The 13,720-nt window shown below is 36.4% G+C and overlaps 1 pseudogene; it reads right to left on the reverse strand.

Annotated features, from left to right (window-relative positions):
- Nucleotides 1-2,857: 2,857 nt before the first annotated feature.
- On the reverse strand, nt 2,858-13,264 carry LOC107141147 (annotated as a pseudogene).
- Between the last annotated feature and the right edge of the window lie 456 nt (nt 13,265-13,720).

The raw sequence follows: 13,720 nt of genomic DNA on the forward strand, positions 1-13,720 counted from the left end.
ATTGCTCATTCCTTTGGATTGGACCTCTATACTCTCTTGTATCCCAATAACTCTTAAGTTTGGTCTCTTTATGTTATCCCATATTTCTTGGATGTTCTGCTCATGGTTTCTTAACATTCTCGCTGAGCTGTCTATGTTCTTTTCAAGTTGAAATACTTTGTCTTCTTTGTCTGATGTTCTATCTTCTAAGTGTTCTACTCTGCTGGTAATATTCTCATTTGAGTTTTTAATTTGGTTTATTGTTTCCTTCATTTCCAGGATTTCTGTTTTTTTTTATAACCTCTATCTCCCTGTAGAGTTGATCTTTTGCTTCTTGGATTTGTTTATGTAATTCATTGTCAAAGTGATCTTTCATTGTCTGATTTTGCTGTCTAATGTCTTCCTTGAGACTCCAGATCATCTGAAGCATGTATATCCTGAACTCTTTATCTGACATTCCATCTGCTGCAGATATTGCCTCTTCTATTGTTGAATTGACCTGCATTGTTTGTGGTCCTTTCTTTCCTTATCTTTTCATACTGCTCGTGTTTCTTTCCAGCTTTGTGAAACTGTGTGTTAATGATTTTCCCCTTATATGTTTATATTGCTCTTGTATAGCTCCAAAATCCTTTTGTGGAGAAAGACAATGTTAACAGTTCCCAATATCAATAGTACATCTAAGTCTACAGATATTGGTTTTTCAATTATTATTTAAAAATATAGTCATTAGTTTCATAAAAAGCATACCATTTCTGGTGGCATATAGAAAACTGAATTTCAGACGAAGGGTGTTATGCTTAGGGGGAAAGGAGTGAGGGTATGAGGTTAATCTAACTTAGCAACTTTGGAGAACTCTAACCAATAGACTGATAATTTATGGAAGAATGTATAGATTCAACCTCCTATCTGTATTTAGAAAGTTACCCCATGTATAGATAGTAAAGATTAGGGGGTTGAAAGTAGGATAGAGGGAGTAGGAATGAAGAGAAAAAAATAACAAGGAAGAAAAGAGAAAAAAGAGAGGGCAAAAGAAAATAAGGAAGAAAAAAGAAAAAAGGGGGGGGAGGTGGGGCATATGCAATTCCTCTATATTATATTATTTTGGTGATTCAGTTGTTAAAGTCTTATTTCATGCACAGTTCTTGTTTTCACATATGATGAGGTTGTGAAAGAGAGAGAAGAAAAGATAGCAAAAAAAAAAGAAAAAAAAAAAAGAAAAAAAAAAAGTCTCTCAGAACTCTGCTGTTTTCCTTTCTTCCAGTAGGTGGCATTGTCTATTCCTAGCTTGAGCCTCTGTGTTCAGGGTGGTGGATGTAGGCAGTGTGAAAGGACATGAGCTTCCACCTGTATCCTCCCTACTGTAGTCTCTGAGGTGGAAACCAGGTGCCTGTATAGTTGTTGTTTTGCGTTGATAGCTACATCCCCAAAAGCTTGTGGGAAAAATTTTGAGTTATCACAGCTAAGGGTGGGGGAGTTGGAAACCGGGTACCTGGATCAGCCACAGAACCGTGCTGGTAGCCATGCCCCCGGTTGATGGGTTTTAAGGGTTGATGGTCTTCCTCCTGTCTGGCGCAGCGGGGCTGGGCTGGGCTTCCTCCTCCGGTCTCCCTTTAGTATATTTTGAAATCAGGCTGTATAAAGCCTCCTGCTTGGTTCTTTTTGCTCAATATTGCTTTGGCTATTTGTATTATTTTGTGATTTCATATAAATTTTAGGATTTTTCTTTTTTAGTTCTGTGAAGAATGCCATTGGTATTTTGATAAGGATTGCATTGAATCTGTAGATCATTTTGGGTGGTATGAACATTTTAGTGATACTAATTCTTCCAATCCATGAACATGAAATGTCTTTTCATTTGTGTGTGTGTGTGTGTGTGTGTGTGTCCTCTTCAGTTTCTTTCATCAGTGTTTCATAGTTTTCATTGTAGAGATTAAAATCTTTCTTATGTGATGAAATGGTAAGGGTAGAAGCCAGATATGAGTTCACTGTGGAGTGATCAGAGGCAAAAAATTAGAAAAGCTTTGTTTGGATAATTCTTCTAAAACACAAGATTATATAGGATATAATACAGTTGCTCTAATATGTTGCAGATCTTGCATAAATCATATTGTACTTAAAATAACAGGACATAGTGGATCCTAAAAGAAGGAGGAGGGAAAGAGAAGAAAGAGAGAGGGAGAGGAGAGTAAAAGTTGAGACACTTCCAAAGCAACATTTGTGTTTTGAAATTCTAATTCTCACTCTATTGACCAGTAAACGAGATTCCCTTCCTTTTAGGTTATGGAAGATTAAGCAAGATGTGAAAAAATTTTAAAAAATAACATGAAACTCCAAGTGTAAGAAGGAGGTAGGCAAGCTTATATTTGTATAGATATGTCAGTGTTATTTTTGTCTAGTTTATGTTTTTCTTTTATTTCTTTCTCTTTTTTTTTGCAGTGGGAAAGCAGGGAGTAGTGAGCAATGATATATGTCAGAATTGGGAATTCTATGAATAATTTACATCTTGAAATAGAACAACAAAAAGTAAAGATAACAATGAGCTTTTTGTAAACTATGTTCTTAAACCTGGACTGCAATGTTTATGAACTGACTTCATTAGTTAATGTGCTGTAAAAAAAAGTCTCATTGAAAATAAAATGCAAATGTTAAGTGTATCTGAGCTCTTTAGTACTTTCAGGATTATATATTTTGTAATTTGGGAATAAAACAAAATATGGGGGGAAGGAGTTGATTTCGAAGTTCCTGAAAGCATCTTCAATTAGCTGTCTGTAGCTTCTGCAGCATGACTTCCCTTCTGTCCTCACACCCAGGCAGCCTTTATCTTAGTCCCAGATACACAGACATAAAAATTATGTGAGTGACTTAATTTCCATGTTTTCATTATTTTGACTGCTTCATTGAGTCAGGATTCAGAGTATGGGTAATTAGTGGGTCTATATTAAACTTTCCTGCCATATAGTCAGAATCCAATTTAGGAATATGCTCTATGCTCTTCCAGCAAGGTAATACACAAATTAATTTCAGACTTTATGCATGAGACTTCATTATTAAAGAAAAGTCATCCAAAGCAACTGCTGGATATGTGGGCTTTGACTGAGGAAATCTAGGTCTGACCTATCACCTTCTTCATGAGGAGAATGCCTACCCTAACCTCATGGCTCAGGTACAGGGTTGTGTTCCTGAGGGAGGCCCCTGATACTACAGAGGAGAAATAATTCAAAGCAGGTGAACATAACTTAAGATGTTTTGGTGTTAGGTTATAATCTCCATGGAGCAGTTTACCCATTTCTAATGTATAACAACAGCTGAGGTCTAGGGAATCACAAAATGAAACAATTAAAATGTTTAGAAATAGCCTGTTTGATGTGCACACGTGTTTTATGATGTGTAATTTCTTTTTTTTTTAATTTTTTATTGCTGGTTGTTCAAAACATTACAAATTTCTTGACATATCATATTCCACACTTTGATTCAAGTGGGTTATGAACTCCCACCTTCACCCCATACACAGATTGCAGAATATGATGTGTAATTTCAAGAATGAGCCAAATGATATAAGGAAAGAGTTGAGTTCTCACCATGGCAGTAATCCCAGGGAAAACTTCTGGAAAAGGAATGTGTACAAACAATAAAACATGTCATGTAGCATTAAGGATTGCAAAAGAAAGAGGGGGTCAGCTAAAGTAACATAAACCTAGCATTGTATTTTCTCAGTTCTCTTGATGTTTTTAAGAAATAGATTAAATTTAGCACTGTGATCAATGCCATGATCAATGAGTTACCACACAGAATCTCCTGGCATCCTCACTAGAGGGAAAGGTGAGTATGGTGTGAGTGTGTAAGGTATAATGTTCCATAGTCTGCTAGTGCCCTGTGCATATATTATTCTGTGATAGGATCTTGGAAATTACTTGTTTTTCTTGATCCCAGCTTGGGTTGTGTTCTCTCAACTTTCTACTTGTTCTCAAAACCACTCCAAACCCTTCCAGTGAATTCATTTTTTAAGTTGTTTTCTATTATATATAATAAAGAATTCTAAATAGTGTTTTATATCATGGTACAAAGGGCTGGCACATTTTTCTATTAGTTTTCACATTTTAATTGATGATCTGATAAAAGTATTTTTATACTTTTGAAAACAAAGACTTTCATTTTTATTTCCTTCTTTAGCCTCACAGTTTAAGATGGAAGATTGCAGGCTGACAGTAGGCAGTGTTTTTCAACAGGGCAGTAATGGCATTTTTAGTGAACTCTTCACTGTGCACCTTGTAGGGGGTTAGCAGGCTTGCCCAACACCTATTAAATGCTATCCTGATTGGAAAACACTGAACCAGAGGATTATGCCATTTGTGGAAGGAATTAACTTGCATTAACAATCACTATATGAATGCTTAAGTGGCTAGTGAATTAGGCTCTTTATGAGGGCTAAGATATTACTGATCTTTACAATATTTAGCTATGTGTATTTTATATAAACATTTTCATTTGTAAATACAATAGAGAGAAATGGCAGTGGGAATATCCAATGATCCCAAACAGAGGAACTGAAATTACAGTGTAAGCTAGATTCTTACTTTTTTTCTTTGCTGGTTCTGCCATTTATCTACTCCCTCACCCCGAGACTAGGGATTGAACCCACTGGTGCTCTACCACTGTGCTACATCCCCAGCTTTTTTTTTTCCTTTTTTTGGAGACAGGCTCTCAGTAAATTGCCCAGGTTTTCCTCAAACCTTCTGCTTCAGCCTTCTGAGTAGATGGGGTTACAAGCATGTGCCACCATGCCCAGCTATTTATCTGTTTTTTAATAAATTAATTGGGGGAGATGCCTAATATCTGTAATAAAATACTGGTATAGATAATTTGGGAACCACAGCTCCCTAGTGAAAATAATTCAGACAATTCCAAATTCTGATCTCTTTTCCCCAAGAAATTAGATTGCCCAGTCTCTGGATAAACACATTTCTTCTTTAATATCAGGTTATTTTCTTAATGACCTCAGAATCCTAGGAAGATTTATTTAAATTTTCTTAAAAGAAGACTCTTATAAAGTATTTTAAAAATATGTTCCAAGACAGGTTTATACAATGGAAAATTAAAGGATTCTATGAAAAAAAAAATTCTCCAGAAAAGTCATTCTTGTTTTTTTTTTTTATCACAATATTTCTTTAAAAACATAAATCCGCATTTTGGGGTTGATAAAATGACAATTCATTTGTTTGGAATAAGGCTTTGCAATCTTTTTACAACGACTACTAATGGTTAACTATATTCTCTAAAGAATTCAATCAGTGTTTATATAACTTAACTGAGGTATGTATAGTTATTGATGATAGTATTGCATTAAACATTGGACACTGATTTTCTTACTAAGTAATTAAAAAAAATAATTTATTCTCTCCCTTTGCATGAGACAAACTCACCAAGAGGCACTGGTTATAACCAATATGCATTCTCTTACCTTGGGTATTTGTAAACTGAAACAAACACTGTAATCTAAAACTCTTGTTTTTATATCTTTTCCTAAGTTTTTCTGGTACCTTTTTCTATTTTTCCATTTCCAACCCCTGAGGTACTTCCACCCTTCCCTGCTTCATCCACACCTTCCGAAACAGACCCATGGAAAGAACGTTCTGACACTAACTGGCCCTTAGTATTGAGTTGAGCACGTGCAGTCATCCACTCAACAGTCACACAGACCCCAGGACTCTCATGGCAGGAGGGCAGGCAGCTGCCTGCTGCAAAGAAATGCAAGGCAGTGTAGGGGTTAACAGAGGGACTGGAGTGTTGGATCTGAGCCTTCTTTTCAGCTTGTGCTTTCTTTTATAATTTTCTCTATACTACTTTGAAATAACATTATCTTATAAGGATGTTATGAAACAGATAGGGCATTGTTGCTGCCTATTATAGTACCTGGCATTTTATGACTCAAAAAATGTAAATAAAATAAAAATAGTAAAAGTAATGGTTGTAAAAATAGTAATAAGTTTTGTAAGAACCATTACTGACAGAGCTGGTTGGTTAAAACCAACATTTTGTTTTAGACATCAAAGGCAACAGTTAGATATTTGCATTATATGACATGCTAATGAAGTCATAATCAGACATCTTCTCATTAGTTATTTCCAAAGTCTATTTCTCAGAACAAGACTGTGAGAAAGGTTTTGCTGTATCCCTTTGTAGATAAGAGAATTTATTTACACTGAATATATATGTATGTATTTATACATGCAATATCATCAGAGTCTTTGGACAAAACCACCCCAAATGCTCCTATTTTTAGTTGCCTCTGTCTTTGGATCTATATTTCCTTGTATTGTATCTCTCCTGCACCATATAGATCTGGACATGAAACTTTGATCATTGTACACCAAATAAACAAAACTCTCACCCCAAACTACAAGAACTAATATATTCAGCATAGTTGCAGGAAACAAAATCAACATTCAGAAAATAAATAGTATTGCTACACACCAAGAGGGAGTCATCAGAAAATAAATAACTACAAATACATAATCAGAAAAGGGCCCGAGTTGAAGAGACTATTCTCTGAGTTTTGTATAGCTGACTGGAAGATAGAGCCCTATAACCTAATAACACATTATATCTTCAAAACTCCAATGAAAGCAAGTCTCAGATTCTAAAATAACTTCCTCTCAAGTTCCTTAATTTTATATAAACTATGTTTAACCAGAAAAACAGGATTTTTCCCTTCTTTTTGAAATGAACCCATCTAATCAAGAATAGTAAATATTTTCCTTAAAAATATATCTCAGATCTAACATAATTTTACTGAAAGTAAGATGCTTATAGTGTTTTAGGATTATTTGTTGAACTTTAAAAGAATCTCACTTAGATCTTCTGGCTTGAAAAGAATGATTCTTGTTATGGAATAATTGAGTGATAATTCTTTACCAAGAGTCCTGCTTATCAGAGGATGTCTGTTTATGTGGAAGGAAATGTGATGGAGAAGGGAGGGGAAAGAAAATTCAGTATGAGAGTTCTAGGTTCAGTGTCTAGGTTAGTGAACGAATCTGTAGGCTTGGGCAGAGGGCACCAGCTAAGATGTCACGGGGCACAGAGAAATTTAAATAGAGGAATATGGAGGGAATTTAAGAATGTTTATTCAATTAAATTCTAAAACAACTGGTATAAATACTGATAACTTTCATTCCAGAGGATCACACCACAGTGTTTGATTTTCTAATGACCTCAAAACAATATTCTGCACCAGCACCTATCATATCAAATAAAACTCCTTTCTTTATCATCTTAAAATTGACTTTGTTGACATCTACCCTAATGATCCTGGGTGCTCCTGTTGCTCAGCAGCCCATGATAACAGACAGGCCAACTGTTCCCAGGTCAAACATGACAGAGGGACACAGGTAGAGACTGGAGTCACCTGGGAACAAACAGACAAAATGCCCATAAAACAAAAGCAAAAGAGCATGTACACCCCAATCATTTATTTATTTATGTATTCATTTATGGTGCTGTGGATTGAACCTTGGGCCTCATGCACACTGAGCAAACACTTTATCACTGAGCTACATCTCCAGCCCCATATATATTTTACTAAGTTGAGAAGGCCAAGTCTGTGTCCACTTTTTATGAGACATAAGCAAAGGGGTTTTCAAATAAAATATGTTGATTTCTTAGGATATTTCTAGATATGAGGTACTCTTGCACAGGAGAAAGTTTAAAGTTTCAAGTTCCAGGAAGAAATTATCATGAGTAGATTAGTTTAGTGAAATTTTATTGAATCTTCAGACTTCTTGGACAGAGATACTGATTTAATTCCAGATGCTATTGAGTTCTTCAAAACTTTCTTCTTCTTCCTGCAACATTTTCTCTCTCTCTCTCTCTCTCTCTCTCTCTCTCTCTCTCTCTTTTGGGGTGGGGGGCTGCATCTGTAAACTTTCCATTACTTACAGGATCAATGCCTTATGAAGGCCAAGTCTTATTTTTAGTTGAGTACCATGCAACATGGAACTAACGAAATTTAACTCCTTCTACCTTGTTATAGTTTGGATCTTGAATGTCTCCTCATATTAAAGGATTAATCTCCAGCCCATGATACTACTGGGAAAGGGTGGGACCTTTGGGGTGTGTGGCCTACTGGAAGGAAGTTAGTGCCCTTGAAGAGGATACTGGGGCCTTGTGCATGTGAGGCAAGTGCCCTACCACTAAGCTACATCCTTATCCCCTCTCCTTTCTCTTTATTAGCATTTATTACTACCTACATATTATGCAGTAGAATGTAAACTTGATGAGTTCCTACAGCAGCAGAGTTCCAACACCTGGAACAGTGAATGGCTCCACAGATGTTTGTTAAATGAAAGAAAGAATATACTGGAATGTAGGAGACACAGTCATACTAAAACAGTGTTATGTTTCCAGGAATTCCTCATGTCTATCTGTGAATGGCATCCAGTCTTTACTGGTCATTTACTACTGAGCAAGAGGGAATGGAAAAGTTGTTGAATGGAGCATGGTATGACTGGGCAGGTAGAAGAGAACTCAAAGGTGTTTGGGGGTAGTTTTACAATTTTTTCCTCAGGCATTATGATCAGCCATGACCCAGATGCATGGTATTTCAACCCCTTATCCATATTCCATTACATGGGAATAATGCCATTCACTTTTGCACAATCTAATGCAGCACCAAATCTGCTAGGAAAAACACGACTTAATTAATACTGTGTCCAGAGGTGCAACTGCATCAATCTTGGCAACTGACATTTCCCTAGTTACTGTGAATTCAGAGAAGGTGCTTATAGTTACAAAACTATATACTGATTTTCCCTGGCAGGTTACCCTACTGGCACCATTGACATCAGGTGGGTATTTGACAGTCTTTCACAGATAAAAGCAAGCGAAAATTTTATTTTGAATTAGAAGAAAATATTAGTAAAGTCTTGCTTGTATTGTATATAAAAATTGATCCCCCAAATTTAGGCAAATGGCCTACTGTCCACATTGTGGCAGAGCATGTATGATAACTATCACCTAGGAGAGCAAAATTATTTCTTATAAAGACATTATTTTTTTTCCTATTTTTTTATTGGTGTATTATAATTGTACATAATGATGGGATTCGATGAATTGTTACATGTTTGTACATGCACACAATATAATTTGACCAATATCACTCCCCAGCACTCCCCCCCTCCATTTTTATTGGGAGTCCTAGGGACATTTCCCTACCTCTAACCCTTGGTCCCTTACCTTTCCTGATCTCCCTTTGATTTTTAGGAGATCCACCCCCACATTTCTTTTTCTTTTTCCTTTCTAGCTTTCGCATATGAGAGAAAACATATGACCCTTGACCTTCTGAGTGTGACTTTTTTTACTTAACTTCATTTGCAGGAAAAATGGATGGTCTCTAGTTCCATCCGTTTTTCCTGCAAATGCCGAAATTTCAGTTTTTTATGGCCAAATAAAACTCCATTGTGTATATACACCACATTTTCTTTATCCATTCATTCATTGATGTACACTTAGGTTGGTTCCATAGTTAGGCTATTGTGAATTGAGCTGCTATAAACATTGCTGTGGCTGTGTCACAATAGTATGCTGATTTTAAGTCTTTTGGGTATAAACCAAGAAGTGGGATAGCTGGGTCAAATGGTGGTTCCATTCCCAATTTTCTGAGGAATTTGCATACTGCTTTCTATAGTGGTTGCACCAATTTGCAGTCGTAGACATTATATTTTAAAGCAGAGCTATATCTGTATCTCCGGATTTCAATAGCAAAAAGGTAGATAACTGAGAATTATTTCTACATTTAACTGTGCGTCATACTATGAAGAATATTGAATAGTTCCCAAAAGAGCTGAAATCCAACTTCTCAGGAGGTCAAGGCAGAAGGATCACAAGTTTGAGGCTAGCCTAGGCAACTTAGAGAGACCCTGTCTCAAAATAAAAAATAAAAAAGGCTGGGTATGTAGCTAATGGTAGAACTCTCACCTAACATGTGTGAGGCCCTGAGTCTAATCCTAGCATTTAATCCCAGTATTGGGAGGGAGGGAGGGAAGGAAGGAAGGAAGGAAGGAAGGAAGGAAGGAAGGAAGGAAGGAAGGAAGATAAAGTGGCTATTTTCAGCATCTGTTTCCAGTCCTGGGCTCCATGTCTGAATCTAAAGGAGTTAATACATGATATTCAGTGTATATGTTTTCAATGTGTTTATGTATATTTGTACAAATAAATATATGCCATAAATTAAAAAGAAAATTATTTAGACTCTTCTGTTTTATATATTCTCAGTTTTTTTTTAAAAAAATAACAGATGGTAAAAATTTAAACTGCAAAAAAGTGAAAATTGTCATCTTAACTCTCCAGTTTCCCAGTGCCCCACCCTAGAGATATTATTCTGACCAGTGTGTGTGATAGCTTTTGCTATCAGAGATGGGATATTTCCACTTGAAAATGATAGAAATGGGGCCGAGTGGAGAATTATGAACACATAGGTAAGCTTTAATTGGGGGCTTCACTGAGAGTGGAAGGGAGATAGCACCAACTGAGAGAGTGAAAAGTCTGCTCTCCCAACAAAGGGAAAAGCAAGCTTTTATAAATTTGCTGGGGTGTGCTGAAGTGGTGAGTTTTTACTGGCCTTGGGCATAGTCTCAAGACGTTTTCCCTCTGTTGCAAGAAACAGACTAATGAAGACATAGTCAGCTTGTCCTAGAATCTGCTGAGCTACTCTTGCAGCTGGCATCAAAATCTTGTGATGGGCCTGAAAGACCTAAGATGCTTGGGCTGCTACAGCTGCTGAGAGCAGGGGGAGGGGAAGGAAGGAGACAACTCAGCTCCAGTGGGCAATCAAGCCAAGCAGTCTACACGCAGAGCTGAGTAGAATCTGACCTGAAGGTTAAGGCCCCAAAGGGGACACACGCAATATAAAGACAGAAATGCCAAGCTTTTCCATCCCATTCCTGCTATTCATCAGCCATCTACAGGCCCAAGTGAAGAGCCAGTGTTTCAGCAAAAGTGGCTTTCAGGTCCCTGAAGAGTAACCCAGGCAACTGTTATCATTATACCCTACACATCAGTGTTTTCTTAGTGGGAAACTAAGAACGCATTGCCCAGCTGTGTGACCTTAAAAATTAGTGGTTTTTAAGTAGACTAAGAATGAGCAAAGCTAGAGGGTTTATTTAGGTTTTTCCTCAGTAACAATTTTATCTTGTGCAAACATTCTGCTTCTGCAGTTTTATTAGGGTCTCATGACAGGTTTGTTGAAGGAACACAGGGGCCAGAGGAGAAAAACATGCCATACTAGAGAACAGCTTACTGTACCAGAGATTCATTTAATTATCCTGGTCTTTCGCCCCCATGGGGGTCCCTGAATGTTTTACATATATAACTCCCTTAAAACATGCAAGGGCTAGAATACTATCTACTCTGTTTTGGGTCTTACTTTTTCACTTAACAATATACATTTTGTAGATTTCTCATTTTAGTTCATACAGTACTCCATTTGGTTGAATGGTTACTTAGTGTTTCATTGTATGGACATATCACAATGTTTAACCAATCCCCTGAACACTGATGGATTTTTTTTCTTGTTTTTGTTTTTTTCCTCCAACACTACAAATGATACTGCAGTGAATATTTTGTGGACATGTGGACTATGGTATGCAGAATTAAAACAAACAAACAAACAAAAATCCTTGCAAAGGTGTCCCAGCCTTATCCCTGGAAACAGAATAAATTGAGGTACCGTACTGGGAGTATGTTATATTACATGGCAAGTAGGGCTTTGTTGATGTAATTAAGGTTAGTTATTAATTGACATTAAAATAGGGATATTCTACTGGATTATTTAGCTGGTGAATAATTATCTTGTTTTGTAGTGAGAACATTTAAAAATTATACTTTTAGCAATTTTGAAAGACATAATACATATTAGTTTTACTCATTGTACTGTATAATAGATCTAAAAAATGGATTACCCCTGTGCAGTTGAAACTTTATACCTTATTTACTTATTGATTGATTTGAATTCTCTCTATGTTGCTTGGGCTGGCCTCAAACTTGTGATTTTCCTGCCTCAGTCTCATGAGTAGCTGGGATTACAGGTGTGAGCCAGCGTGCTTGGCTGATGGTTTTGTTTTTCTATATGCAAAATTTAAGAAAATTATGCAGGGTCTGGTTCTACAAATCTAGCTACAAACTTAGTAAGATATTGTCTCAAAATAAAAAATAAAAAGGGGCTATGATGTACCTTAGTGGTGGAGCCCTTGTCTAATTCATGTGAGGCCCTGGATTCAAACCCTGATATTACAAAAATCTATATATTGTTTATGTCTTATGGATTTTATTAATTAATGTTTCCATCCTTTCTCTGAGATAAAACAATGTTCTCTCATGTTATTTTATAATACTTGTATAGTTTCAACTTTTACATTTAATTCTTAGATTTATGTACAACTTGCTTCTGTACAAAGGAGATAGCAATTCCAGTTTGTTTTTCAGTTCAGATGACTATGCAATTGTTTCAGTGCCAGTTATTGGAAGATCTATGTTCCCATCATTAAATATGTAAGACAAACCCAATTGTGCACTAAGTTCCTACATAGATATGAACACAATTCTGAACTCCTCTATTTGGTTTCACTAATATGTTTGACTTTTAATAATATGCTTCATTGAAATAATTTTCAAATGTCGGCCCCAGTTTACCTTTAAATTTTTTTCTCACTTTTACTTTCTTTCAGATCTAGTGTAACTTACAAATAATTATCCCCTATTTTCTAAGAAATGGTCAGTATTTCACCCTTTGTTTCACTTGGTCCTAACATATTTAAGGCATACTCTCATTATAAGGCATACCTTATTTTCCTGTTGTAAGCTCCAAGTTGTTGCTATTTCCCAAGCCCAGGTGTCAATTCTTACTTGTTTTCACTGTGCTCACTCTTTCTCCCATGCTGTGAATCATTTCAGTCCTTTCATGGCCTAAAATCATGGGATAAAGTGAAAATGGGGCTTTTGTCTCCCAACTTCTTTATGTCTGAACCTTAGAGTCCTGTGGTCACATCTGTGGAGAGTTCTACTAGGGCTTCCTCTGTCTCTGATAAAGGTGTTTTAGTGTTTGAAGCCTTCTTGTGAGTTTGACATACTCTGCTAACACAGTGTGTTTATTTTCTATCAGAAATGTCTACATATTCTAGAAAACATCAATAATTTGTTTATAGGAAGGCAATGTTTTTCATTAGCTCATTTCAGAGCGACGATGATTTAAGACTTACCAGGGAGGGTGGAACTGGGTTGGAATTTGTAAAGTCATAGTGTGATGTCAAAGGCCTTACATGGTCCTTCACTGAGCTGTTGGGTAACGGTGGAGGAGAAAGATGAATTGTAGAAATAAAGGACTGGAATGCCATGGAGAAAGGAGTAATATTTTTTACTATAAGCGAAGCTTTAATTTATTTCATGAGCAAGATTTATAGTGTTGTGAGTACAAGTCATAATCCTGCTTTATTGTAAGTCAGCCAGACAATTTAAAATGAAGGAACTCTAAAACAGTGGTTGAGAGTTTAAAGCTGAGATTCTTGCTCTTCCCCTTCTTCCTTTTTTTTTTTTTTTTTGTGTGTGTGTGTGTGTGACTTAGGTGTAAGTAATTCCTTATGAGTCTCAGCTTCATTTCCAAAATGGATGAGAGACTCACACATATACACACACATATATCCCTTGATTAAGAAAGAAAACCTATTGAACTTTGAACATCTAATGTAAAAGGGGA

Source organism: Marmota marmota, unplaced genomic scaffold, assembly GCF_001458135.2.
Source record: "Marmota marmota marmota unplaced genomic scaffold, marMar, whole genome shotgun sequence".
In the NCBI taxonomy this organism is placed as follows: Eukaryota; Metazoa; Chordata; class Mammalia; order Rodentia; family Sciuridae; genus Marmota; species Marmota marmota.